Source organism: Saccopteryx leptura, chromosome 3, assembly GCF_036850995.1.
Source record: "Saccopteryx leptura isolate mSacLep1 chromosome 3, mSacLep1_pri_phased_curated, whole genome shotgun sequence".
Taxonomy (NCBI): Eukaryota; Metazoa; Chordata; class Mammalia; order Chiroptera; family Emballonuridae; genus Saccopteryx; species Saccopteryx leptura.
Window position 1 is genome coordinate 89,067,585 of NC_089505.1, and position 27,997 is coordinate 89,095,581.

A 27,997-nucleotide genomic window follows, 5' to 3' on the forward strand; every position below is an offset into this window, starting at 1 on the left:
CCGCAGCCAAGGCTCCACTGGAGCAAAGATGGCCCAGGCGCTGGGGATGGCTCTGTGGCCTCTGCCTCAGGCGCTAGAGTGGCTCTGGTCGCAACATGGCGACGCCCAGGATGGGCAGAGCATCGCCCCCTGGTGGGCAGAGTGTCGCCCCATGGTGGGCATGCCGGGTGGATACCGGTCGGGCGCGTGCGGGAGTCTGTCTGACTGTCTCTCCCTGTTTCTAGCTTCAGAAAAAAAATGAAAAAAAAAAAAAAAGAAAACTATAGGCTTGAAATATTAGGTAAAAAGCAAAATTCAAGATAACATGCATAGTGTGTTACATACGTGCTTATAAATGACAAGAAAAAGTCTGTGAGAAAGCAATCAATAAGCCCTGGCCGGTTGGCTCAGTGGTAGAGCGTCGGCCTGGCGTGCGGGGGACCCGGGTTCGATTCCCGGCCAGGGCACATAGGAGAAGCACCCATTTGCTTCTCCACCCCCACCCCCTCCTTCCTCTCTGTCTCTCTCTTCCCCTCCTGCAGCCAAGGCTCCATTGGAGCAAAGATGGCCCAGGCGCTGGGGATGGCTCCTTGGCCTCTGCCCCAGGCGCTAGAGTGGCTCTGGTCGTGGCAGAGCGATGCCCCGGAGGGGCAGAGCATCGCCCCCTGGTGGGCAGAGCGTCGCCCCTGGTGGGCGTGCTGGGTGGATCCCGGTTGGGCGCATGCGGGAGTCTGTCTGACTGTCTCTCCCCGTTTCCAGCTTCAGAAAAGTACAAAAAAAAAAAAAAAAAAAAGAGAGAGAGAAAGCAATCAATAAACAACTAAGGTGACGCAACAAAGACTTGATGCTTCTCATCTCTCTCCTTCCTGTCTGTCCCTCTCTCTCTCTCTCTACTTGTCACACATACACACATACACACACACACACACAAGTCTGGAAAAATATTGGGGTGTGGGTGTTACTCTTTTTAGATGTATGCATGTGATTTTGAGGATATATTAATTTTATAACTATAATTTAATTTGAATGTATCAGGCTCTCAAACTCACATCTTGGTGTCAAATCTCCCCATGCTACATCCTACCTCTCTTTTTAGTGCTCTATGGTTCCAGTCAAATTAGTCTTCCTCCTTTGAGATATCAGCCTAAAGGACTCCTCTTCAAAATGCTCTCACAAGTTGGTTGAACAGCTACCAGCAACAGCTTCAAATATAAATTACCTAGGTTGAAAGTACTATGTCTGCCTGCTTCTACTACAGAACATTTTTTTTTTTTTTATTTATTCATTTTTAGAGAGGAGTGAGAGAGGGAGAGAGAGATAGAGAGAGAGAGAAGGGGGGAGGAGCTAGAAGCATCAACTCCCATATGTGCCTTGACCAGGCAAGCCCAGGGTTTCGAATCGGCGACCTCAGCATTTCCAGGTCGACGCTTTATCCACTGCGCCACCACAGGTCAGGCTACAGAACATTTTAAAAGAATTTTTTTTGGAAAAAAAAAAAAAAAAAGGAAATTGGAACACAATTTAATAATCCTCATCACAGAAGCAACAAAAGTTCTGTACTTACTATTTCCCATGCTTTCCAACCTTGCTCCAGTTTCCTGCCTGAAATCCTCTTAGCTACTTACCACATGCCCAATCCTGCCAATCCTTCAAAACACAGGTTAAACACCTCCTCCTGCACCAAATCTTCCTTAATGCCCCAGACTGAGCTAATTCGCTTTCTTAGCCAATATGGCATCATCATCTCTTGAGGCACTTTGGTCTGCCTAACACTCAACTGGGGACATCTCTCAGTCCTATTAGTGAAAAAAGGGTCTTGGTTGTTTTGTATGCTCCATTTAAACATAAATTAAACTGATGTTTCACTAAAGCTTATATATTAAAAAAAAAAGAATGGCAAGAATCTAAAAATAAAAAGCATGGGCTTTTCTTATGCATTTATTTTAATTAGGTAATATTTCTATTTGACAAACAGTAGGAGAGTGAAGGGTAAGGATCCTTCAATCTCCATCCTCCACCCCAGTGCCCTGCTATGGTATGCCTCCTGAAAAGGCAATCACTACAGTCAATTTATTTTCATTTAAGGTGTTTTTAAAATTATTTATTAATTTTTGAGAGGGAGGAAGGTTGAGAGAGAGACAGGAACATCGATCTGTTCCTGTACGTGCCCTAACCAGGGATCAAGCCCTCAACCTTGTTGTTTCAGGATGATGCTCTAACCGACTGAGCTGACCAGCCAGGGTGGGCGCTGGGGCAAATTAAATTTAACGACCAACAGATGGATAAATAAACTGTGTCTTATGACTTACAGAAATTATCCTGAGCTGTGAAAAGGAACTGTTCATTATCAGGAAAATTATTGAGTCTTTAAAGCATCCTATGACCCAAGTTATTAAAGTTTTTTAATAGTGTAAAAACTGCTGAAGGGTTCCATAAAGACCAAATTCTCACTAAGCTATGAAAAAGATGCTAAGCCATTACAAATAAAATATTAGAGAAGAACATATATGTTTTGTAAAGCTAGATTTCTTAAGGACTATTAATAAAACTAATGTTAATAAAAGTATTTCTCAAAATATTAATAGCAACAAGACGTCTGCATACTTTCCTAATTTCTAAACGATAAGAATTAAATGTTTCTAAGAGGTCTTTAATCATATTTAGTGTACAAAAACTTAGGAAATTTCTGTTAATTATTCCTACAATAAGAAATCACATGCAAATAGAAAATATACAGGTCAGATTATACAAAAATCAGAATGTTCCAATCAGAAGGCAGTCAGTTCATCTTGTTAGAAAAGTCACCTAGCAATAAAAATCTGAAGCCATCATTAGATTTATTTTAAAAAGTGAAAATTCTATAGTGAATACTAAGCTCACTGTAGTAGTATGCTATTCTTATAAATGATACTGAAGGGTGAGTTGCTGTGTCAAATACTACATTATCCATTGGGATTTTATGGCACAAATTGCCAAATGCCCTGAAATACTGATTCTTCCCTTCTTCCATCAAGAATTTACCAGAAAGCATTCCTCAGATGCTAGATACGTACAAGGAACACTGCAGTGACCAAAGCAGACATGGTCTCTGCCCTTCTGGAGTTAACAAAACAGCAATGAACCGGAGGTTGCAGAGTCTGAACGCAGCAGTCCAGATGCCTCTTTTCTAGCCTCCAAGTTCATTCTCCCCATTCTGCCATCATACACTTGTTTCAGACTCAGTATGATTGGGCCTCAGCTTTGTTCTGCTAACATAATCATATTTCTCAAAGATTACACTCCCATTACCAAAACGAGAATCAGCATGTAACCAAAATGCCACAGCAGCTATTATTAATGGTAGGCCATTTTTTCAAATGGCAAATCTTTTCTTTTTCTTTCTTTTTTTGTGACAGAGACAGAGAAACAGAGAGAGGGACAGATAGGGACAGACAGGAAAGGAGAGAGATGAGAAGCATCAATTCTTCCCTGAGGCACTTTAGTTGTTCATTGATTGCTTTCTCATATGTGCCTTGACTGGGGGGCTATAGCAGACCAAGTAACCCCTTGCTCAAGCCAGTGACCTTGGGCGCAAGCTGGTGAGCCTGTGCTCAAACCCGATGAGCCCGCGCTCAAGCCAGTGATCTCCGGATTTTGAACCTGGGTCCTCTGCATCCCAGTCTGACACTGCATCCACTGCACCACCGCCTGGTCAGGTCAAATAGCAAATCTTATTTATCACAGGATATTCTTAATTTCACTTCAAAGATTCTGTAATTTGAAAAATACTTTGCAAGTCCCTCCCTGACCCCTCATCCTGCAAGTCCTAGAACTGTCATAAATAAAGTCAGGCTGTAGGGCTGGTTGACAGATGGCCAAATGTTTTTAGTTATTCCTCATACACCATTAAAACAAGCTACTAGAGAGCCAAAGCTATACCAATAAGATGGTATAGCTCTCTTTCTTTCTCACCATACTCAACCATCATTAGAACTTCTCGCCCAACCTGTGGTGGCACAGTGTTTAGATAAAGCGTCAACCAGGAACGCTGAAGTCACCGGTTCGAAACCCTGGGCTGGCCTGTGAAGGCACATATGGGAGTTAATGCTGCCTGCTCCTCCCCACCTTCCTGCTCTCTCTCTCTTCTCTCTAAAATGAATAAAGTTTTAAAAATATATTTTTTTTCTTTTTTTTTTAATTTTTATTTTATTTATTCATTTTAGAGAGGAGAGAGAGAGAGAGAGAGAGAGAGGAGAGAGAGACAGGGGGGAGGAGCTGGAAGCATCAACTCCCATATGTGCCTTGACCAGGCAAGTCCAGGGTTTTGAACCGGTGACCTCAGCATTTCCAGGTCGACGCTCTATCCACTGCACCACCACAGGTCAGGCAAAAATATATTTTTAAAAAAGAACTCTAAGAAGGACTATTAATCTGATTGAGATTGATTGGATCTTCTTTGTAAATTTGAAGAATAAGTGCAGATTAAAAGTTACATATATATGTGAAGGTCTGTTATCTTGCTCTTGTTCATTTCTCTCAGACACACTCTAAAAGACTATTGTATCAAATTAGTAAGATTTTAAAAAAAAATTAGTAAGATTTAAGAGAAAGTAAAACCCTATGTGTAGGTCCTAAGCTTAAGCAATATACTCTAAGCGGTTTACTAGATAGCTCTACACTGGTATTGTAACCAAGAGCCCAGTTAATAATAAAATAATACTTTAAATCTCCCACCTGCCATTTTTTATATATGTTATATATATATTATATATTATATATTACATATTATATGTATATTATATATTATATATATCCTTCAGTAACATAAGAGGAACAGCAAAGCTATGATATGCTGATAATTTATCAACATCCCAAAACTCACCATTACTCCATGGTCTGTGCCATTCACGATATTTAATCATGTACTATTTTGCAGTATTTCCTATAGCAGGGGTCCCCAAACTTTTCACACAGGGGGCCAGTTCACTGTCCCTCAGACCGTTGGAGGGCTGGACTATAAAAGAAACTATGAACAAATCCTTATGAACACTGCACATATCTTATTTTAAAGTAAAAAAACAAAACGGGACCAAATACAATATTTAAAATAAAGAACAAGCAAATTTAAATCAACAAACTGACCAGTATTTCAATGGGAACTATGGGCCTGCTTTTGGCTAATGAGATGGTCAATGTCCGGTTCCATATTTGTCACTGCTAGCCATAACGAGTAATATGACGTGCTTCTGGAGCCGTGACACGTGCATCCTGTGTCACCGGAAGTTGTACTATCCATAAGCGAAGCCATGCTCACCAATGACCACCAATGAAAGAGGTGCCCCTTCCGGAAGTGCAGTGGGGGCCAGATAAAGGGCCTCAGGGGGCCACATGCAGCCCGCAGGCCGTAATTTGGGGACCCCTGTCCTATAGTCTAGGAATAGTAAAGATCTCACAATTGGTAATTTAAAGAGAATTTACACAAACTCTCTAGAGTTGACCCATTGCTCCTATGTATATATATACCCTGGTTGTTGAGTGTTAAAGACAACAAAGAAAGGGAACATGGTGGAAAGTTAGATCTCTGGATAACCGTAATAATAATAAATAGAGGCTAATACAGACTGTACTATATACCAAAGACATTTTAAGCACTTTATACATATTGATTACTTTGGTCTTCACAACAAACCTATGAGATAAATACTATTATTATCCCAATTTTACAGATGAAGAAACTAAGACAAAGAAAGGCAAGTAACTTGCCTAAAGTCAGTTAACAAGTAGCAAGCTGGGGATTGAGACTTGAGCTCCTTTTTGGGTTTTGTTTTTGTTTTTTAAGAGAGAAAAGGAGAGAGAGAGAGAGAGAGAGAGAGAGAGAGAGAGAGAGAGGGGGGAAGGGAGAGAGAGAGAGAAAAAAAGGGAGAGAGAGGAAGAATGAAGATGAGAGGCATCAACTTATAGTTGTTTCACTTTAGTTTTCATTGATTGCCTCTCATACATGCCTTGACCAGGGAATTCCAGCAGAGCCAGTGACCCCTTGCTCAAGCCAGCAACCTTGGGCTCAAGCCAGGGACCTTAGGATCATGTTGATGATCCCATGCTCAAGCCGCGAACGACCAGTGTTCCAGGTCAACACTCCATCCACTGTGCCGCCACCAGTCAGGTGGGGCTAGAGCTCTTAACTACTCTGCTACCATAGTAGAAAGGTTAAGAGTAGACAAATGGAAATTGATAAATTTTGAGGCTTAGTACCCAAAACATATTAAAGGAGGCAGAGGGCAAAATAGATTTGGATCACAGGATAAAAGGCTATATTTATAAACTTGCAGGTTAAAAGCATTAGATAAGCCTGACCAGGCGGTGGCACAGTGGATAGAGTGTTGGACTGGAATGCAGAGGACCCAGGTTCGAGACCCCGAGGTCACCAGCTTAAGTGCGGGCTCATCTCCTTTGAGGAAAAGCCCACCAGCTTGAACCCAAGGTCGCTGGCTCCAGCAAGGGGTTACTCGGTCTGCTGAAGGCCCGCGGTCAAGGCACATATGAGAAAGCAATCAATGAACAACTAAGGTGTTGCAACGCGCAATGAAAAACTAATGATTGATGCTTCTCATCTCTCTCTGTTCCTGTCTGTCTGTCCCTGTCTATCCCTCTCTCTGACTTACTCTCTGTCTCTGTAAATAAATAAATAAATAAATAAATATTTTTTTTAAAAAAGCATTAGATGAAATGAGGTCACTCTGCAAGATAATGCCAAAGGAGAAGTTAATCAACAGAATCAGGAGGGACACCAATATTCAAAATAAAGTTAATATGTTGTCAGATGGGTACTAGATTTATTGGGGTTATCACTTTGTAAATTATATAAATGTGTAATCACCAGGTTGTACATTTAAAATTAATATTGTATGTCCACTGTAATTAAAAAATAAAACATTAAAAAATAAAATTAACACATTTTAGATCAAACTGATGGCGCATTAGGGTAAAATATTTTAGCACAATGCATATGTGAAACCTATTTCAAATAAAAAATATAATAGTTATACCTACTCTATGGAAACTAGAACATAATTTAACCATAATAACTATAGATTTAGGGCAGCATCTCTGTTTTTATTGTACATTGATCACAGCTTAGATTTTCATGCAAAATCTTTAGGCAAGAACACCACCTATAACATTGTCCCTATGAAAGAAAATAAACTGCTTTAAGATCTATCTTCAGACATGCTTTTCAGGTCATATACAGTTGTGAAAAGAAGGAAGGCCTAAATAGATGAACATATTTCAATGATTCTAAGATACACAATGTTTTACCTTTGTATAACACTGGAAGTGGGACAGTTTTACACAGTTTAACTGGCAGCATATTTTTTCATTCTTATTGTACACAAAATAACAGTGCATCTTACTTCTTATGGCATCTTAAATTCTGAGTCTTTCAGAACACATCTAATTCTGCATGTAAGCACACATTCTGCATGTTCATTACACAATGTAGTCAAGGAAAACTTTCTGCCTTCAAGGGGTTTAAAATCTAATGGAAAGAATAAGATTAGGCCTGACGAGGCGGTGGCACAGTGGATAGAGCATCAGACTGGGATGCAAAGAACTCAGGTTCAAAACCCCGAGGTCGCCTACTTAAGCGTGGGGCCGCTGGTTTGAGTGTGGGATCATAGACATGACCCCACAGTCGCTGGCTTGAGCCCAAAGGTCGCTGGCTTGAGCAAGGGGTCACTCGCTCTGCTGCAGCCCCCCACCCCCATCAAGGCACATATGAGAAAGCAGTCAATGAACAACTAAGGTGCCGCAATGAAGAATTGATGCTTCTCATCTCTCTCCCTCCCTGTCTGTCTGTCCCTCTCTGTGTCTCCATCTCATCCCCAAAAGAAATAATAAGATTAATACTAAGATAAAATGCAAGTAACAAACATTTATGTAAGATAGAAAGTGAAAAAATGAGTGAAAAGGTTAAAGAACCAAGGAAAAGGTACTTAAGAATAGCCAAAGGTATAAGAATAGCCAAACTAAAAAAATGTTAAGGTACTATGTCCTAAGCACAGTATTAATTAAAATAGAGTAGACCTGATGTAAAAACAGGAATAAAGTAGGAAATAAATGCTATCTCAACAATAGCCCTTTGAGTAGTACAAACGTTGATATATGTCCTCAAAGGTTTAACAAAAAACTCACTACTCAAAGGGATAGTGGGAAAAGATGAATGTCAGATTTGGTCGTGTTTACTCTCCTCTAGAAACCAGAAACTACCCTCTAACTGAAGCAAAGCATTGCCTGAAGATGACTACTGAAAGGGAAAAACTTTTTTTTTTCTTCTTTCTGACATGAGAAGCAGAGGTAGAGAGACTCCCGCATGCGCCTGACTGGGATCCACCCAGCATGCCCACTAGGAGGCGATGCTCTGCCCATCTGGGCTGTTGCTCCGTTGCAACTGGAGCCATTCTAGTGCCTGAAGTGGAGGCCATGGAGCCATCCTCAGCGCCTGGGCCAACTTTGTTCCAATGGAGCCTTGGCTGTGGGAGGGGAAGAGAGAGATAGAAAGGAGAGGGGGAAGGGTGGAGAACCAGATAGGCACTTCTCCTGTGTGCCTTGGCCGGGAATCAAACCTGGGACTTCCACACGCCAGGCCGATGCTCTATCGCTCAGCCAACTGGCCAGGGTGGAAAAACACTTTTTTAACCCTATCCCTCTCCCTCTCTCCTTTGCACCCTTGTAGTGGTTTTAAAAAATAAATCTACAAATTATTTGATACTTCTTTAAGAGGTAAATCTTAATTCCCTTCCCTTTACACATGTAGGCTGGACCTAGTGACTTAATTCTAACTAACAGAATAAGGTAAAGTGATAGAATATCACTTCTGAGACTAAGTCATAAAAGGTTCCTCTCTCTCACACACATACATCACTTGTCTTAGGGAAAGCTAAGTGCCTCATCATGAGGTCACTCAAATAATCATATGGAGAGGTCCATGTGACAAGCAACTGAGGATTCCTGCAGAGGCATTCTGTCCACAGCCAAGTGAGTGAGCCAGCCATCTGGAAGCATAGCCTTCAGATGACTGCAGTCCCCGCAGACATCTTGACTGTAATCTTAAGGAGACCCGAGACCACACCGCCTAGGTCAGTTGGTCAGAGCATCATCTCAATACACCAGGGCTATGAGTTCAATGCCCAGTCAGGGTACATACAAGAATCAACCAATGAATCCATAAATTAGCGAAAAAACAAATTGAAGTTTCTTTCTCTCTCTCTCCCCCACTTCTTCCCTTTCTCTAAAAGCAATTAAAAAGAGAAACACCTCTGAGCCAGAACTTGCATTCAGCAAAGCTGCTCCCAAACAATTGACCACAGAAACACAAGATAATAAATGTTTACTGTGTTGCATAACTAATACAACCCCATGGCATTGTGTGTCTCTAAAACACTTACTTTTATCTTCTAGCAATTATGTGTATAAGGATGACCAGTATAGAAAGTAATTTCTAGAAAGCTTTCTCTTCATCTTTATATGCCTGTAAGGCTTACCTCAATGAGCTGCAGTTAAGTACTTCTTTTTGTTTGTATTTGTTAAAACATTCTTGCCAGTCCCTATAAAGTTGATACAGATATCCAAAAATGGCATAGGGATGTCTGGAGTTGATTCCCAGTCAGGGCACACAGGAGAAGAGACCATCTGCTTTTCCACATCTCCCCATCTTCCCTTTCTTTCCTCCCCTCCTTTCCCCCTCTCCTCCTCTTGCAGCCATGGCTCAATTGGTTCAAGCAAGCTGGCCTCAGGAGCTGAGGATGGCTCTGTGGCCATCACCTCGGCACTAAAATAAAGGACTCTGTTGCTGAGCAATGGAGCAACAAATCCGAGATGAACAGAGCATCGCCCCCTAGTGGGCATGCCAGGTGGATCCAGGTTGGGGTGCATGCTGGAGACTATCTCTGCCTCCCCTCCTCTCATTAAATTAAGAGAAGGGGGGGAGGTAAAGAGGAATGAGGGGGTCGGGGGAACAAAGGTTCTGGGCTTAATAAGAAGCATCCTGTTTAAATTTACTCAAATGTTTCCATAAATAAAACATCTTTTAAGTCAGTGGCCAGACTCTACGTGTCCCATTAAAAATCAAACTCACAAGTGGATACAACTCCCAAGTCAGGTTCTGCCCAGAAAGAAGTTTCCAGAGCCTCCCCAGTCAGCTTCTCTAAATTCATACATGCAGGCACATGCCCATATTCTCACCTGCTCACACTCCCCCTGAATTATATACACCTCACACAGTGTTAACTGCCACCACCACTCCCCTCCACCCCCACCCCCAGAAGAAATAACAGGGTCAGGAGTCAGACCTCTGGGAGCCTGGCAGACATGCACAGGTGTCCATGAATGTGTGTGCACGCTCTGCTGAGTGTGCAGGTGGCTCTATACTGGAATGGGTTTGTGCAGGAATGGCTCTCTGCTGCTGCTCCAGGACTCTAGATGCCACATGGCCATGCCTGCTCACAAGCTCTCTTTCAGGTTAGTCCAGGCCCACAATGTAAATACTGTCCCTTTTAGAGTGGTGTCCTTATGCCAAACACAGGCTGGACAACCATACACAGCACTGGCACTAGGGTACGGCTCAACAAAGTCTTCCTGCTAAGAAAGCAGTAAGGTAATCGGCACACTAAAGCTGGGCGGGACCCCTAACAGTATTCCAACATCTACAAGGCCCAGCTGAGCCGGGGTTCTTGTTTTTCTGAGGCCTCTCAAATTTTACATTTCTGTCCCACTTTTCCCCAACATCTGAGATGACTTGGGAGACTTCTGTTCTTGCAACCAAAGAAGCCTAATCAAAACCCTTACAAAGCACAAGTATAACTAGTTTAAATTTAGGGCCTGACCCGTGGCTTTAACTTCTGATGCAGAAGTCCAAGACTAATAGGCTGTGAGAATTCCTCAAATACCAAGGTACTACTTGAATTAAAGGCCCTATCATTTTGTAATTTAACCACGTAAGTAAAACTTTCAGTGAAATATATTTATTACGGTTGATGACATACTGGCAAATTTTACCAAATGAAAACAATAATTTTACACTGGCACATATAGTTCACTTTACAAAAAAAGTTATTATATGAGCCATCCTATCTAACCTAGTTACCTAATATACAGATGTGTTATATCTGACATTTGCTTGGCACACCGAGTTAGTTATACAAACCACAATTCCAACCAAAACTCCAAGCTAGTAAATATGTTAAGATTTGAGAATTTTTGAGTTATTTGTGATCAAATATCCATTAAAATGGCTTAAGCAATCTTAACAATTTTCTACCACATAAACGCTCATTCTTCCTCATTAAGAAACACTAGAATTCTATTGGATGAGACCAAGCACAAGCCCAAAAGCTCACCAAAATCACATTTAAATAAGACAAGCAAAGCTATAAATTCGGAATATTTACCAAGAGACTAATAATTAACAATCAGTTAAATAAGATTCAAGAGAAATTCCTGGTTGTTGAAAACCCCTATGATAACCCAGAACTGATTATGTAAGACAATAGTGCATTGTTTCAGGTGTGCCAGTATGTGTAATGAAGTTCACAGCTATGTTACACTAATGACTCACTTAAACATCTTAATTTTCTGCTATCTTAACCTTTAAATCAACTGCAAGAGAAGCTGCCAAAAGCAGTTAGTAGAAAAGCATACAGTTCCCAAAAGAAATTTATATGTACAACTCATTTTACTACTTAAAAGTTTTTTTGATAACTGAGATTTTTAAAAAGATGTTAGAAAGATTCAAAAATAATTTTAAAAGTAATGGGTGCTTACTAAATCCATAATATTCAACATACACTGATTTTTAAAAAGGCACACAGGTCATATAGTCTTGGGGGGGGGGTGTTTTTACAGCACCTAGCATATTTCTGTCCAATATTACATACAATTATTGCAAGACCTGGCAGTGGTTAAAAACTTTTTGTCTGACTAGTAAGCCAAAGTTGAAAAAATACTGGTGCATATATTTCTTGATCAGGAGGATTACCTTTTTGTTGTGAAGTAGTTCTATTTACTCTAGTTACCTTGAAACAAAAAAACTGGTGGAAACAACATTGGATTAAAACTACCTGACTCTATTCCCACTAAATAAATAATACATTTGAACTGTTCATATTTCACTGTAAAAGATATACCGCTTTAGAGATTTGCTCTGTAAGTTTTGAAAGCAAAGTGAATCAGAAATCCCATTCCTATGAGTAGCCAGTCTGAAACAGAAGATATTTATTCCATACTGAGTCCCCCTTGCCACTACAAACCTCTCTAAGAGTTTATTACATTAAAACAATTGAGGTGGGATAAGATGTATGATAATAAAAACCCTTTGAGGCATTTATCAAGCAGATTATCTCTGAAACTACACCTTGGTTTAGAACAGGGGTTGGAAACCTTTTTAGCTGAGAGAGCCTTAAATGCCACATATTTTAAAATGTAATTCTGTGAGAGCCATACAACGACCCATGTATATTATGCATTATCCCATAAAAATTTGGTGTTGTCCCAAAGGACAGCTGTGATTGGCTCCAGCCCCCCGCAACCATGAGCGGTAGGAAATGAATGGATTGTAATACATGAGAATGTTTCATGTTTTTAACGTTATTTTTTTACTAAAGATTTGTCTGCGAGCCAGATGCAGTCATCAAAAGAGCCACATCTGGCTCGCGAGCCATAGGTTCCCAATCCCTAGTTTAGAAGCCTCTGAGCAGGAATTTGGCCTGTGTTATCTATGTCCACACTTGTTTCACATTCACCTCTATTTTTTTAAATCTAATCCACAGAGTAAGTCATTCTAACAGACAACTGTATTTATGTTTACATGACTATCAAAAACATTACTGTAATGCAACACTATTACACAGGCAGAATTGCTGATTTTAGTGAGCTCCTTCCCACCCCTCCACCTCTACCTGCTTCCCCTACACACACACACACACACACACACACACACCGTGCCAGGAACCAGATATTTTCCTTTCTATTGGGTAGGTCTGTTTGACTTTTTATTAATGATATTGAAAACTTTTTAAAAACTAACAGATACAGTTTCCCACATCAAAAGCACACATAAACCCCATTTTGTTTAATATTTCAAAACAAACTGAATTTCTTATAAAAGACAGAAGAATATCAGTTTAAACGAGTCCTTAGAAGTCGGAATGTGTAAATACTTCTGATAATAGAACAAATTAATGTCAAGACACAGCCAATAACGTAAAAAGCCTCCATGCAACCATGCCTGTCAAAGGGCACCTGTATTAACAGCTCAGGGAAGTGGCATTCGCAGAAAAGCACAAGTATGTTCAAAAGAAAATCATTAGGTCTCAGCCATTAATCCCCTCCCCCACCCTCTTCATCTGGAGCCTTCAAAGCAATTAACCAGTAGAAGGTGCTATTGTACAACCCACCCCTATACACACCAACCTCCATCCTTGGCCCAGAGCTGCGTTCACCCCATGTGGACTCTCTCAGCCCGTCCTGTTCATAGAAGCCTCTACCCTATGCCTCAAAGCAGAACACCAGATCTTGTCCTATAACCCCTATTTATAAAACAAAAAATGACAGCGCAACAGCTAGCAAACCTCTAAAACCATCAGACACACACACACACTTGGCTAAACAGTAACCTCAAATACAATCTTAATAACCTGAACTGAAAACAATCTATTTCTACCTAGAAAAAACAACCCTGGTCACATCCACTACAGGAAGAGTAAACTGAACAAATCACTGTTCCCAACAAAGTCAGGGGCAATGAGGAAAGGGAAAGCTGGCTGTCAGGCCCAACGTATAAAGAGGGATTTCCTCTTCCACGTACATAAAAAAGGAAGAGCGGCAGAAAACGGGGTTGCAAAGGGAAGAAGACACGAAGGTGGAGAAGAGTCTGAGTATGTTTTTGAGTGTCCTTTACTTTCAAATGCACTCTTCTGCCTCTTACAAGGTTACAAAAAATAATAATAAAGGCCAGACAGGAGACAAGAGAAAGCTGAAAAAGAAATGCACCTACCCCTTCCCCCATCTTCTCTCCTCTCTCCCAAAAAGAGCTGTGTTTGTCCGTGTAAACCTAGTTCCAAATATGGGGGAGAGAGAATGAATGTGTGTATGGAAGAACAATGAGCCCTCAGCCTGGTATTGTGTGTGTGTGTGTACGTGTGTGTGTTTGCTTCTGCCTCTTTTCCCTTCGACCTCAACAACAGGGTGAGCTGGAAGCCCCCTTTCCATCCAGCCTATAGGCCATCAAAATCAAAACTGGTTTATAATTTACGGTGGAATTCACTCAGCAAGCAAAGCCATGGAAGGAAACAGCTACCCAAAGATGATTATTATTGTATAGATCCATCCTCTCTCCCCTCCCCCCACTGCCTGAGACTAAAGAATCCCGTGTACACCAGACAAAAAGATCTCTCTCTCTACATGGAAAGCAATGATCAACACTGGTTCAAATCAAAGCATAGGATGCACTGATTTGTGTGACATTAAAATGTTCCTTTCATAATTCATCAAGTGCTTCTTTCAGCTGCCCATTTGATGTTTCGTGGTGTTTTTTTTTTTTAATCGCTTTGGAGAAAGCTATCTCCAGGATTCATACAAAACTATACTTTCTAAATGTACCTTAAAATAGCAGCACATACTGAAACATTTAAGGCACCCAGTCTCTCAAGGACATATTTTGCTTAAATCAATGTCTTAAGTCTGTAATCCAGAAAAATTGTAAGCAAACCTTGGAAAGGAGGCAAAGGAAAACGACAATCCAACAATGAATCATTTTGTTTTCCTTTCAACAACTTCTCAACCAGTTTCAAAGGAAACCTGCAATACTTCCCCCTCCCAACACTGACACACACACACACACCATCCATGTGAAACTCCTTCTCTTCTCTCCAAAAAACCTTAAGAAATTAAAACTTAAAAACAGAAGCCCCTGTCTTTCCGATAGAACTCTGTATATAAATAAAACAGGTCAATGAGAACCCTATTCTGATGCGAGCGATTTGGATTTCAGAATTCATTCCTCACATCCAGCAGGGAAGGAGGCTGGAGAACACAAAGAGGGAGTCTTCCCCCTACCATGAAATGATACTTTTAAGAAAAGTCCTCGTCCCCCTCCAAGACTCCCCAAATCCACAAAACATTCCAGAAATGGGCCGTTCCAGCCCCCTTGTCTGCCTTTCCTCCCCCCGGTTCAGCCAATAATCGCGTCACATGAAGTAGTTTCTGCACAGACAAGTCAAACAAGAGCAAGAATAATCAGCAAAGAACGCAGGGGGGGGTCAGCCGGCCAGCGGGACAGTGGGGACCCGGCCGGGAGCTGCCGGAGAAGTCCCTCGTCCTTTTATTCCGGGATGTGCGCTCTGGCCTCCGCCACCTGGACTCGCCCGGACCGGGGGCCGCACGCCGGCCCCCGCGCCCGCCCGGTGCCCTGTGCCCCCGCCCCCCGCCCGGTGCCCTGTGCCCCCGCTCCCCGCCCGGTGCCCCGCGCCCGCCTCACGCCCCGTGTCCGGTGCCCCCGTGCCCACCCGGTGCCCTGTGCCCAGTGCTCCCACCCGTGCCCGGTGCCCCCACCCGCGCCTGGTGCCCCCCACACCCCGCGCCGATACCCTGTGCCCAGTGCCCCGCGCCTGGGACCAGGGGCCACCACAGCAAGCGGACGCCACGCGCAGACGAGCCGGGGGACTTACCTTCCCCGGATGCGCTACACCATCAATGGAGGTGTGTTCGGCCGGCTCCCAGGAAAGTGGGGGGACGCGGCAGGAGGCCCGCGGGGCTGGGGGCCGCCAGCCGCGGGTGCAGAGGCGGGGCTGCAGGGGCTTCCCTCCCGTGCCCTTCCGCGCGGTCTCCACCAGGCTCCCCGCTCCTCGCTCGGCCGGCCCTTCAGGCGCGGGAGCCCCGGGTCATGTCTGGTTTGCTTTTTCGGAGGGCGACGGGGCTCCCTGAGGAGGACGGTGGGGTCTTTTTTTTTTTCCTCAAGCAGGAGAGAAAATAAAGCAAAGACAGGGTGGGAGGCGAGCGGAGGGAGGCGGAGGCGGGGCGAGACCCGAGCCGGACAGGCGTCTCGGGTGTGCGGGAGGAAGGCGAGGCTGGCAGCGCCGGGGGCGGCTCGCGAGCGTCTGCGGGGAGCAGCGGCGCCTCAGCGATGAAGGCCGAGCCGCGACGGGGTGGCTGCACCGATCCACCGCCCACTCCGCGCTCGGGCCCAGCCCACCTCGCAGTATCGCGCCTTGCCATTGGTGTACCCCAGCGTGACGCGCGCAGAGATGGGGCCAATGCGGGGCAGAGGGTGGGGAGAGGGGCGGGACTTCTCTGTCTCCCTTTTTTTTTTTTTTTTTTAATTTTTTTTTCCTCCCCTCTTTTTCTAATAAAACGAGCAGGAGAGAAGGTGGGGAGCAGCCAGCTTCGGACAAGCGCAGTCCGGCCTCCAGCGCGCGCTTCGGGAGGCGGCCCGGTGGAGAGCTGGGCTCCCTGCAGGGCTCGTCTTTGTGCTGGCCGGGCCGGGCTAGGGCTGCGCGGCAGCGGGCAGGTTCTGAGGGCAGGATGCGCCCGAGTCCAGCGGCTCCTGTTATTCCCAGGGTCACAGTCAGCCTTACCCGCCACTTAAGACGCGGATTCATATCCCTGGGTCGGGGGGACACGGAGTGGGTGGGTTCTTACCTTTCTAAAAAGGACTTGCGAAATTCTGATGAGCAGCAACGTGTGTTCAAAATAAGTCTCTGGCAAAAGATTAAGAAAGGAAAATGAAATTAGCGGATCACACTGCTTTTTCGAAAAAGAATAAGAAAAGCCTGAAAAGTCTCGTCAAAGAAGAAAGAAACTAGAACCACCGACAGAGGGGATTTTAGAAAGAGAGAGCAGACAGAGTACACAACTGTATGCCGAAAGTTTGAGAGGGAAAAATGCAAAAAAGGAAAATTCGAATATCACCTTTTTTTCTTTGAGAAACATAGTATTCTGTCACATTTCCCCAAAAACTGATCCATCACAGGGTCTACCATGCTATTAGGGCAGTGAGGGGCAGGCCAAATGCTCATCCTCTATTTAATATAATTTATAGAATTGAGGGGGTTGGAAATTTTAATGATGATTAGCAGTTTTTGAAATGCATATCATGTTTATTGATTTCTTTCACAGACCCTGGCATGAATCCAAGGTGAGTCATCAATCTATTGTTTGTTTGTTAATATACTGTAAATGCTTATTGGTGTCCTTATACACTTTTCCTGAGGGAGTTCAGATCTGTATATAATAAAATTATTAAGGGATAGAACATAGCACAAAATAATTCACTCATCTATTGCAAATAAACTGGTCATCTTTTTCCTTTGGAATATTTATTCAGGTTATCATTTCACATCCAATAGTTTATTTTAGGAATAATTTAACTAGCAGACAGTATTGGACTCTGTGTGACCCAAGAGATCTAAAAACAAATGGGGCTTTGCCATTACCTTTCTCAGTAACTTTTCTGAGTAACTTTTTTTTATTTGAATTTATTGGGTGATATTGGTTAATAAAATTATATAGGTTTCAAGTGTACAATTCTATAATACATCATCTATATATTGTATTGTGTGTTTACCACTTAAAGTCAAGTCTCCTTCCATCACCGTTTATCCCCTTTTGCCCACTGCTACCTTCCCCCATACTCCCTATAACTTTAAGCAAGAAAAATCTGTCTACTGCAATCCCTTCAACTATGAAATGAGAAAACTGGTTAATACTGCCTTGTATACCTAATAATGTGAGAACTGAATTTTACAACATAATAGATTCAATAAACAGCTCTTGGCATTCTATTATAGATATGGATGGAACTATTTGACATCAGTTTGGAAATAATTAGAGGTAGAATGTATTAGATGGCTTCAATTTCCATCAAAATCTATATTGAGAAGAGCACTTTCTCTTTTTAAAAAAAAAAAAAATTTATTGATTGATTCTAGAGAGAGAGGAAGGGAGAGAGAAACAGAAACATCGATCTGTTCTTGTATATGTCCTGACCAGGGATGGAACCCACAACCTTTGTGTATGCAGCCAGGGCCAGGAGCACTATTTCTAATCAAGGTTCAGCCTGTGGTGGACAAACGGACACCACCTCCAGGATGATGCCTGTGGATCCTGCATGGTCATTCAGCAGTAAAGAGAGGGACTCTAAAGATCAGGAAACTATTATACATTTACTGTCGATTTAGAGGTGGCCATCGTTTTCATTTATGTATAACAACATAGATTTAGAAATCTCAAAGTTCCACATAGCTACAAAACATAATGGTATGGTACCAGGCCATAAAATTAGCAAACTAGACCTGTTTAACTTTGACAATCCCACACAAGACTTGTGGTCCAGTCATAAAGCCAGAAAGTACATAGAGCCTTCCTTCCAAGGATCTAAGAAGCTGTTAAGGTAATAACAATACAGCAAAATAAACTTGACCAGGTGGTGACACAGTGGAGAGAGCGTTGACCTGGGACGCTGAGGTCCCAGGTTCAAAACTCCACTTGAGTGCTTGAGCATGGGATCATAGACATGACCCCATGGTTACTGGCTCAAACCCAAAATGACTTGAGCCCAAGGTCGCTGGCTTAAGGAAGGGGTTACTGGCTCAGCTGGAGCACCCTCATCACGGCCATATGAGAGGCAATCAGTGAACAACTAAAGTGCTACAAGTTGATGCTTCTCATTTATCTCCCTTCTTGTCTGTCTGTCTGTCGTATCTCAAAAACAAAACAAAAAAACCGTAATAAGAACAACTATGAAACCATTGATTGAAAGTTTCTAAGTCCCAAGCCCCAAGCCAAGCATGTCCATCCCTTAGTCCTGACAACAGCCCATGAAGTGTTGTTGTGGCTATCATTTCCATTTTAAAGCTCAAGAAACTGGACTTAGTGAAGTTAAATAACTTGCTTAAGGTGAAAGAGGTCAGATGAAATTATGAAATTAGAAAAAGTGTTCTATTTTCAGCAAGCATTAGAAAATGGGGATGACTTTGGTTATTGAATCTGAAAACATCAAGAAGGACTTTTGTTAGTTATTTTATGTATCTTACTACAGATAGAAGTGATGTTATTTTGTATACAGAGGTCACATTAGAAATGTAATACCATTATTTAAAAGAAGCCAAGAGGAAAGAGGGATTATTTAATAAAGTGAGAACCAGATAGCTATATAGGAAAATATAAGAAATGCAGAATATTTTTTAAACTAGATTTCTATTGTTCCTAAACTCTCCCCCAAATTACAGATGGATATGTTTAAATGTAAAAACTGAAACCTTGTCACCCCATTAAATTTAATTTTTAAATTAAAAAAAAAGTTTACTGGTGTTTATTTTATTATAGTTCTCTATTATCTACATATAGATTAGGCTTATTCTTTTTCTCTTTTTTTTCTTTGTGACAGACAGAGAGAAAGTCAGAGAGGGACAGACAGGAAGGGAGAGAGATGAGAAGCATCAATTTTTCGTTGCGGCTCCTTAGTCTCCTTAGTTGTTCGTTGATTGCTTTCTCATATGTGCCTTGACCGGGGGCTACAGCAAAACAAATGACCCCTTGCTCAAGCCAGCGACCTTGGGCTTCAAGCCAATGACCATGGGGTCATGACTCACGCTCAAGCCAGCAACCCAGTGCTCAAGCTGGTGAGCTCATGCTCAAGCCAGATGAGCTCATGCTCAAGCTGGTAACCTCAGGGTTTTGAACCTGTGTGCTCTGCGTCCCAATCTGATGCTCTATCCACTGTGCCATCACGTGGTCAGACTAGGTTATGGTTATCTTTTATATATGTCAGATATTTTATGATATTTTAAAATAAATTTTTATTTGTTGATTTTAAAGAGGAAGGGAGAGAGAAACAGAAATATCAATCTGTTTCTGTATGTGCTCTGACCAAGGAGTGAACCAGTAACCTTTGCTTATCAGGATGACACTCTAACTAACTGAGGTATCCAGCCAGGGCTTATGATTTTGTAAGTGAAACCATAAAAGTATTAAAGGAATACTAAAACTTTTTAAAATCATGATTGAGGAAGTTCTCTCTAAGAATGACAGAAAACCCAGAAGCCATAAAGGAAATACACCAATAATTTTACTACGTAAATATTCTACGTCTCTGTAAGGCATAAACAATACCAAAGCCATGCAAGAAACAAGCAAACTGAGGGAAAACATTTTTAGCACCTAAAATAAAGGGCCAACTTCCTTAACACAATATAATCATCATGAAATAAGTGAAAATTAAAATCATCTCTTAGATAAGAACATCATTTTTTTACTTCATAATATCCAGTATTGATGGGGATGCAGGAAAACAGGCACTCTGATGTATTGTTGGTGAAAATATAATCATACTAGTTTTTAGGACACAATCTTGCTCTTTCTATGAAAACGTTAAATATCCATAACCTTTTGCCCAACAATTCTTCCAGAAAGCCATTCTACAAATACTCTTGCATACATGTGTGTGTGTGTGTATACATATATATATATGTGTATATATGTATATATATTCAAACAACTTGTAACATTATTTATAATAGTGAAAACCTGCAAAAAACCAAACATCCATCAATGAAGAATGTTTAAATAAATTATGGTACAAACAATGCAATACTTGGCAGTGTTCAAAAAGAATTAGGTAAATTTGAACTGGTATGGAATAACATCCAGGATTCAGATTTAAATGAAAAAAACAAGCCACACAACAATTATGTAAAGTATAATTCTATTTGTATTTTTTAATGTTTATTTTATTGATTTTAGAAAAAGAGAAAGGAAGAAAGGGAGAGAGAGACAGGAACATTGATCTGTTCCTGTATGTGCCCTAAAACAGGCGATCCAACTGGCAACCTCTGCACTTCGAGACAATGCTCTAACCCAGTGGTCCCCAACTCCCGGGCCATGGATCAGTACCGGTCCGTGGGCCAATTTGGTAGCGGTCCACAGAGAATGAATAAATAACTTACATTATTTCCATTTTATTTATGAAATAAATAAACATCTGAACGATGTTTATTTTTTAAAAATTACCAGATTCCCTTTGTTACATCTAAGACTCACTCTTGATGCTTGTCTCGGTCAAGTGATACATTTATCTGTCCCACCCTAAAGGCCGGTCTGGGAAAATATTTTCTGACGTTAAACCATGGCCCAAAAAAGGTTGGGGACCACTGTTCTAACCAACTGAGCTATCCGGCCAGGGCTCTATTTGTATTTTTTTTAACTTTATTTATTTATTTTAGAGAGGGAAGAGAGAGAGAAAGAGAGAGAGATTGAGAGAGAGAAGGGGAGGAGGAGCAGGAAGCATCAACTCCCATATGTGCCTTGACCGGGCAAGCCCAGGGTTTGACTTACACTGGCGACCTCAGTGTTCCAGGTTGACGCTTTATCCACTGCCCACCACAGGTCAAGCTCTATTTGTATTTTTAAAAAGGAAAAATTTGGTCCTGGCCTATGGCTCAGTGGATAGAGTGTTGGCCCGGTGTGCAGACATCCCAGATTCAGTCCCTGGTTATGGCACACATGAGAAACAAGCATCTACTTCTCACCCCCTCCATCTCCCTCATTTCGCCCTCTTCCTCTTCCACAGCCAGTGGCTTGATTGGTTCCAGCATGGCCTGGGGCACTGAGGATAGCTCCACTGGAGGGTGTCAGCCTCAGGTGCTGAAAATAGCTCAAAACTCAAACATCAGCCAAAGCTGGGGTTGCCAGATGGATCCCAGTCGGGGTGCATTTGGGAGTCTGTTTACTATCTCTCCTATCTCTTAAAAAAATAATAAGTAAATTAATCAACTAATAAAAATAAAAGGACAAATTTGTATATGCTTCAAAAGTATCTAGAAACATAGCCACCAGGAGAATGTTTTCAGTGAGCCAACTGGGTGAGGACTGGAGAGTGAAGTGGGACCAGGAGACTGACTTTTACTTCAGACGACTGTTTGATTTTTTTTCCTCTTTATTATCAAGCATATATAATTGTATAATTAAAAAAATTTTTGCACACATGGCTGGTAACTAGTCTTCATAATTCACCAGAAGTATGCAAGCTTTAGAACAAGTAAATTATTTTCCTCTAAAATGTCTTAAGGAAACTGGGATGCTTTTTATCAAGCCTGATAACTAATTGAAGCTTGTTTCTAGGCAATTTCTTTGAAATGGCCTTCCAGGGTTCTGTAGTAGAAGTACAAACCAATAATGAGCTTTATCCACCTGCCATTGCATTTGTTCGGGTTGAGCAAGAGTGAGGGCTGGCTGCTCCCTTCCCACGGGGGTCCTGTGGCAGGCGCTCACTGCTCACCTTGCATTTACCCACAGCCGCTCTTCCCTTTGTAATCTGTGGCAGACCAGAATGGCTCCATCTCTGGTCTTTCCTCTCCACCCAGTGAGTACCCCTGCTAGTCTCTCTCAAAGTTCCTGCACTGACTTGGAATGGAGAGTGGATGATTATTGGGCTAATTGCAGGATGCTGTGTCACTCATGCAAGCACATACAAAAAAGGCGCGCCCCCCCGCCCAAAAAAAAAACAGAAACCTTTTTCTTTTGCTTGGACATGACTACTCATGGCTAGCAATTAAGGTTCTTGATTCAATTCCAGACTCCAGTGAATTTTCTTTCCACCAGAGCAGAAGTGGGTCTGTTTACCAACACACTTCCAGCTAGATTCCAAGGAGACTCTGCTCCACTAAACCACATCAGATCCAGTGGAGTGACACTCTTCTCTGAGCCACATGTAGCCAGTCAATGCCACAGCATGCTGTCCAAGGGCACTAGAATGTTTTTTGGATGAGAACTAAATCCAACATCTGACTTCTGACCACTTGTGGTTATTGAAAAGTCTCATAGGGCTTTGTGCAAGAATTAAGGAGAGGAGATGCTGATTTTCCTTGTCCTGGCCCAATTCCAAGTTTGATCATTAGCAGTCCTCCTTTTGTCTGCAGTCTCACCGAGACGTGCTATTCCGCAGTCCCAGTTATAAACAGCTGTCCGCTGTTAACCAAGCGAGCCAAAGAGCCAGCAAATTCCACCCTGGGGGAGGCTGCATTTCAAGATAAACACTTCCTCCACATCTTTTGCTAAATTACTTAGGTTTGCCTTGGAGGAAAGGTGTGGTTTTCTAGAGAGAGTAAAGGCATAATTATGGAGAATTAAAAATTATCCACAAGCTCTGTTTTGTCTAAATGGTGAACAAAGAAAACTGGCATTGATCACAAAAGGGCCCTTGGAAGGAGTAGTCCAGAGGAAATGTATTTTAGAGTCTAACGTTTTATTTGGGGGACCCAGAATTTAATCTTATAATACTGATGTGGCAGGTGCTATTTGCTAACAAAATTCATTTCTTAAATCCAGAGAAAACAGGCAAGAAACTCAATAATCCAGAAGAAACAGCAAATTTCACGCCCTCCACCCCACCCAGCCATCTAAATTTCAGTGTCTATGTTGGTCATGTGTGGGGCACTCACTTTATTCATTTATTTATCTTTAATTTATTGATTGATTTTAGAGAAGAAGGGAGAAAAAGAGACAGAAACATCCATCTGTCCCTGTATGTGCCCTGACCTGGGATCAAACCCACAACCTTTGCTTATGGGGATGACACTGTAACTAACCAAGCTATCTGGACAGGGCTGGGGCCCTCCCTTTAATGCCTCCCTCTTCTTCATTCAACATTTTAGGCATTTTAATTTCAAAATATCTACATTTCTAGTCCTCTCAACCCCTAATACACTTAATACAACAACTTCCAGAATAAATTCTGCTGTTATTATTTTCTTAGAGCATTTTAACTTGGAAGCATCCAAGATGTCCTCCAATAACTGAATGGATAAACTATGGTAAATTTATTCTATAGAATGTTATTTAGAAATAATAATATTCCAAGCTGTCAGGCCATGAAAAGGCATCAAAGAAACTTAAAGGCATTACTAAGTGAAAGGAACCAACCTATAAAAAGGCTGCATACATACTGTATGATTCCAACTATAGGACATTCTGGAAAATGCAAAACATGTCTGGAAAAGACATTATGAAAAGGAAGTAAAGGTCAGTAGTTGCCAGGGATGGGGGGATGGAGAATGAATAGGTGGGATTCAGGGGATTTTTAGGGCAGTAAAACTGTTCTGTATGATACTATAAGGATAGATACGTGTCATTATATGTTTGTCAAAACCCACATAATGGCCCTGGCCAGATAGCTCAGTTGGTTGGAGCGACCTCCTGACACACAAAAGTTGTGGGTTCAATCCCCAGTCAAGGCACATACAGAAACAGATCATTGTTTCTGTCTGTCTCTCTCTCTCTCTAAAATCAATAAATAAATTTAAAAACACACACAGAGAAAATGTACAACACAATGAGCCCTATTGTAAACTATGGACTTGTTATTAATGTATCAGTATTGGTTCATCAGTTGTAACAAATGGACCACACTAATACAAGATATGTTAATGGTAGAGGACACTGGAAGTGGGGGTGATGGGTATAACGGAAATCTGTATTCTGCTCAATTTTCCAGTGACCCTAAAACTGCTCTAAAACATAAAGTCTGTTAGTTAAAATAAAATAAAAACAAGTTTAGTTCTGTTCTTCGTGTTGTAAGGAACGGAGAGACACTCAGCATCTCAAGTAACAGATTTACGTGAGAATGTTCCTGTTGGGAAGGCCAGGCAAAGCTGAACCATGTGAGAGGAGGAAAAGGAGGGTCTAGGAGGGGGGCCACAGGAAGGATGAGACCCCAGCTCTCTTTACCATTAACTTCCCTGGCCTGCTGCTCTCCTCTGTCCCACCAGCTGGCCGCCTCCCCTTGACCGGGTCACTTTCCTCACTTCCAAAGTGTCTGCGTTCTCGTCATGTCAACTCCGTCATAGGACTCCTTCCCTGTGGCCTCACGGCTTCTCTGGTCTTTCCGCAGCTTATGACTTACCAGCTACAGCTGCTTCTGTGGCTGCCTTGTGACCTGTTTCCTACTCTAAATTCCTGAGAGGGAGAAACCAGACAGTTCACCAGTCCTAGTCCCTGGGCCCCTGTGGGGTGCAAGTAGCCGCGGAGGACAGACGTGGAGGGACGAAGCGGGCGGCCTTCCTGTAGAAGGGCCCTGGGCGGGGGCAGCATTCTCCATTTGCTTTTGCAATGGCTTGTGTCAAAAAAAAACAAAAACGACCAGAGTAAAATTGAACCTTCGCAACTAAGTATTTCAATATGTTTTTAAATAGTTGCCTTTACAAAGGACATTTAAGCCTTTCTTAAAGAGAAGACCCAAAAAGAGAAGTCCACAAGTCATGCAACATTCACGTTCTCCCTCTTTTTTTTTTTTTTTTAGTAGATTCTTATTCCCTGCAAGGAGAGGAGAGAGAGAGCCACGAGAAACTGTGGATCACACATCACATGAACCCTCTATCCCATGTAACCTAGTAATAGGTGACCAATTTTTATCTCAGGATGAAAGAAATAGTCTAAAGTTAGTGAGCCAGGAAGAGGTGAATAATGTGACTTTCTCTCAGGACAGAAAAACTTTAGGTAAGTTGATCACCACAAAAAAAAAGGAAATGAATTTCAGTCTCTATAATTAAGAATAAAATAGAGGAACAAAGAAACTAGTGAGAGTAACAGGCTCATAGGTCATGGCCAGGAGAGATGAAGACATACAAACTAACCCACTACCACCAAGTGAGAGACTCTGACAGAGAAAAGCAAAGCTGATAGTTCCCTGGTTGTGTTTGACAAAAGCTTACACAAAATAGTATCTCAATTAAAAAAAAAAAAAACTCTTAAAATTTTTACAGAGTATTTTGGAACACTTCTTTAAGGCTCCTGTGATAATATATTAATGAACATGCACTCCCAAACAATATAGAAATTAAAAGGTATGTGTTGGTGACAAAATGTGAAATGCAAAACTAAAGAAATTTTAGACTAAGATATATGAAAAGTCATTGAACAAGACCCAGAAAGCACAAACTGTTTGTACACATTTGGCTAATATTAAAAACTTCCTATAAATGATATGAAAATAAATGAAAGTCACAAATTGGGGAAAGATTGTTGTACCTTCCCTAACCATGAAAGGATTAATGATCAGAAGATATAAAGAAAGCTTATAATCCTATGTGCAAAATACAAAGAATGCAACAGAAAAGTGGGCACAGGGTAAGAATAGGCAATCCACAGAAGACTCTGTATGTGCAGTAAACATAAGATGCTCCATCTCTCATGTCTAAATTCTTGACAAGTTCAATATACACATAGATGATTCTTCTAACAACTTAACTTCTTTTATGTGTGTGTTTTAATCATGGTAAAACACACATAACATAAAATGTATCATCCTAATCATTTTTTAAGTGCACACAGTTCAGTACTTGTGCAACCAGTCTTCAGAACTTTTCATTTTGCAAAGCTCTGTATCCATTAAATCAGTGGTCCCCAACCTTTTTTGGGCCACGGACCGGTTTATGTCAGAAAATATTTTCACTGACTGGCCTTTAGGGTGGGACGGATAAATGTATCACGTGACGGAGACAAGCGTCAAGAGTGAGTCTTAGACGGATGTGACAGAGGGAATGGGGGGTTGGGGACCACTGCATTAAATGACAACTCCTCATTCTCATCCCCTCCCTCTGCCTCTGGCAACTCTCATTCTCCTTTCAGTTTCTATGGTTTGGCAACTCTAGATACTTCAACTATGTGAAATTAAACAGGATTTGTCTTTTTTTGTGACTGGTTTATTTCACTTACCATAATGTCCTTATAATAATTTTCTATAGCTGCCATAACAAAATACCAAAGACTGGATGGTTTAACAACAGGAATTTATTGTCTCATAGTCCTGGAGGCTGGAAGTCTAAAATCAAGTTGCGGGCTGGATTGGTTTTTCCTGAGGGCGCTATTAAAATAGCCATCTTCTCACTGTGACCTCACGTGGCCTTTCCTGTGAGTGGGCATCCCTGGGTGTCTCTTCCTCTTCTTATAAAGACACCAGTCCTGTTGGATTAGGGCCCATTTAAAAGGAAGTGATTAAGGAGCGGAAGTGTGGTTTCTTCCTTTCTGTTCTAGGCCCAAGAGGCTTCTGTGGTGGATCTTGTCATGTGAGCAGGACCCGCGGGCGGCCTGGGCCAAGACGACGGCCTGAAGTTCCGGCCCGCAGCCTGGGCTTGCGAATTTCTGAGCAGCCCCTTGTAACTCTCTGCAGAAATGGGCAAGTTTATGAAACCTGGGAAGGTAGTGCTGGTCCTGGCTGGACGCTACTCTGGACGGCTATCGTGAAGAACATTGATGATGGCACCTCAGGCCGCCCCTACAGCCATGCCCTGGTGGCTGGGATTGACCGCTATCCCCACAAAGTGACAGCTGCCATGGGCAAGAAGAAAATCGCCAAGAGGTCAAAGATCAAGTCTTTTGTGAAAGTTTATAACTATAATCACCTCATGCCCACAAGGTACTCTGTGGACATCCCCTTGGACAAAACTGTTGTCAAACAAGGATGTCTTCAGAGACCCCGCTCTGAAATGCAAGGCCCGATGGGAGGCCAAGGTCAAGTTTGAAGAGAGGTACAAGACCGGCAAGAACAAATGGTTCTTCCAGAAGCTGCGGTTTTAGGTCTTTTTTTGTTTCAGTCATTAAAAATCCAAAAAGTAAAAAAAATAAATAAAATAAAATAAAATAAAAGGAAGTGATTAAGGTAATCCTATCTCCAAATAGAGTCACAGGTGGGGGTTAGGGCTTCAACATCTGAATTTGAGGGGAGCACAGTTCAGTTTACAACAGCCTTCAAGGTTCATCCATGCTGTTGCATGTATCAGAATTTCTTTCTTTTTTAAGTCTATGTAGTACTCCATTATATGTATATACTACATTTTGTTTATCCATTCCTCTGTCAGTGGACATCTGGGCTGCTTCCAACATTCAGCTGTTCTGAGTAATGCTGTTATGAACACAAGGTACAAACTATCTCTTCGAGACCCTGCTTTCGATTCCTTTGGCCAGATACTCAGAAGTGGAATTGTTGAATCATATG

The 27,997-nt window shown here is 41.9% G+C and overlaps 1 protein-coding gene and 1 pseudogene across 2 annotated transcripts in view; one reads left to right on the plus strand and one right to left on the minus strand.

Annotated features, from left to right (window-relative positions):
* Positions 1–16,110, minus strand: part of RERE (arginine-glutamic acid dipeptide repeats) — a 422,789-nt gene extending 406,679 nt beyond the window's left edge. For both annotated transcript variants that reach the window (XM_066374961.1, XM_066374958.1), the window contains exon 1: positions 15,681–16,110. The gene's annotated coding sequence lies outside the window, so the exon portion shown is untranslated. The remainder of the gene's footprint in view (positions 1–15,680) is intronic.
* A 10,947-nt stretch (positions 16,111–27,057) lies between these two features.
* On the plus strand, positions 27,058–27,632 carry LOC136397513 (large ribosomal subunit protein eL27-like; annotated as a pseudogene).
* Positions 27,633–27,997: the final 365 nt, after the last annotated feature.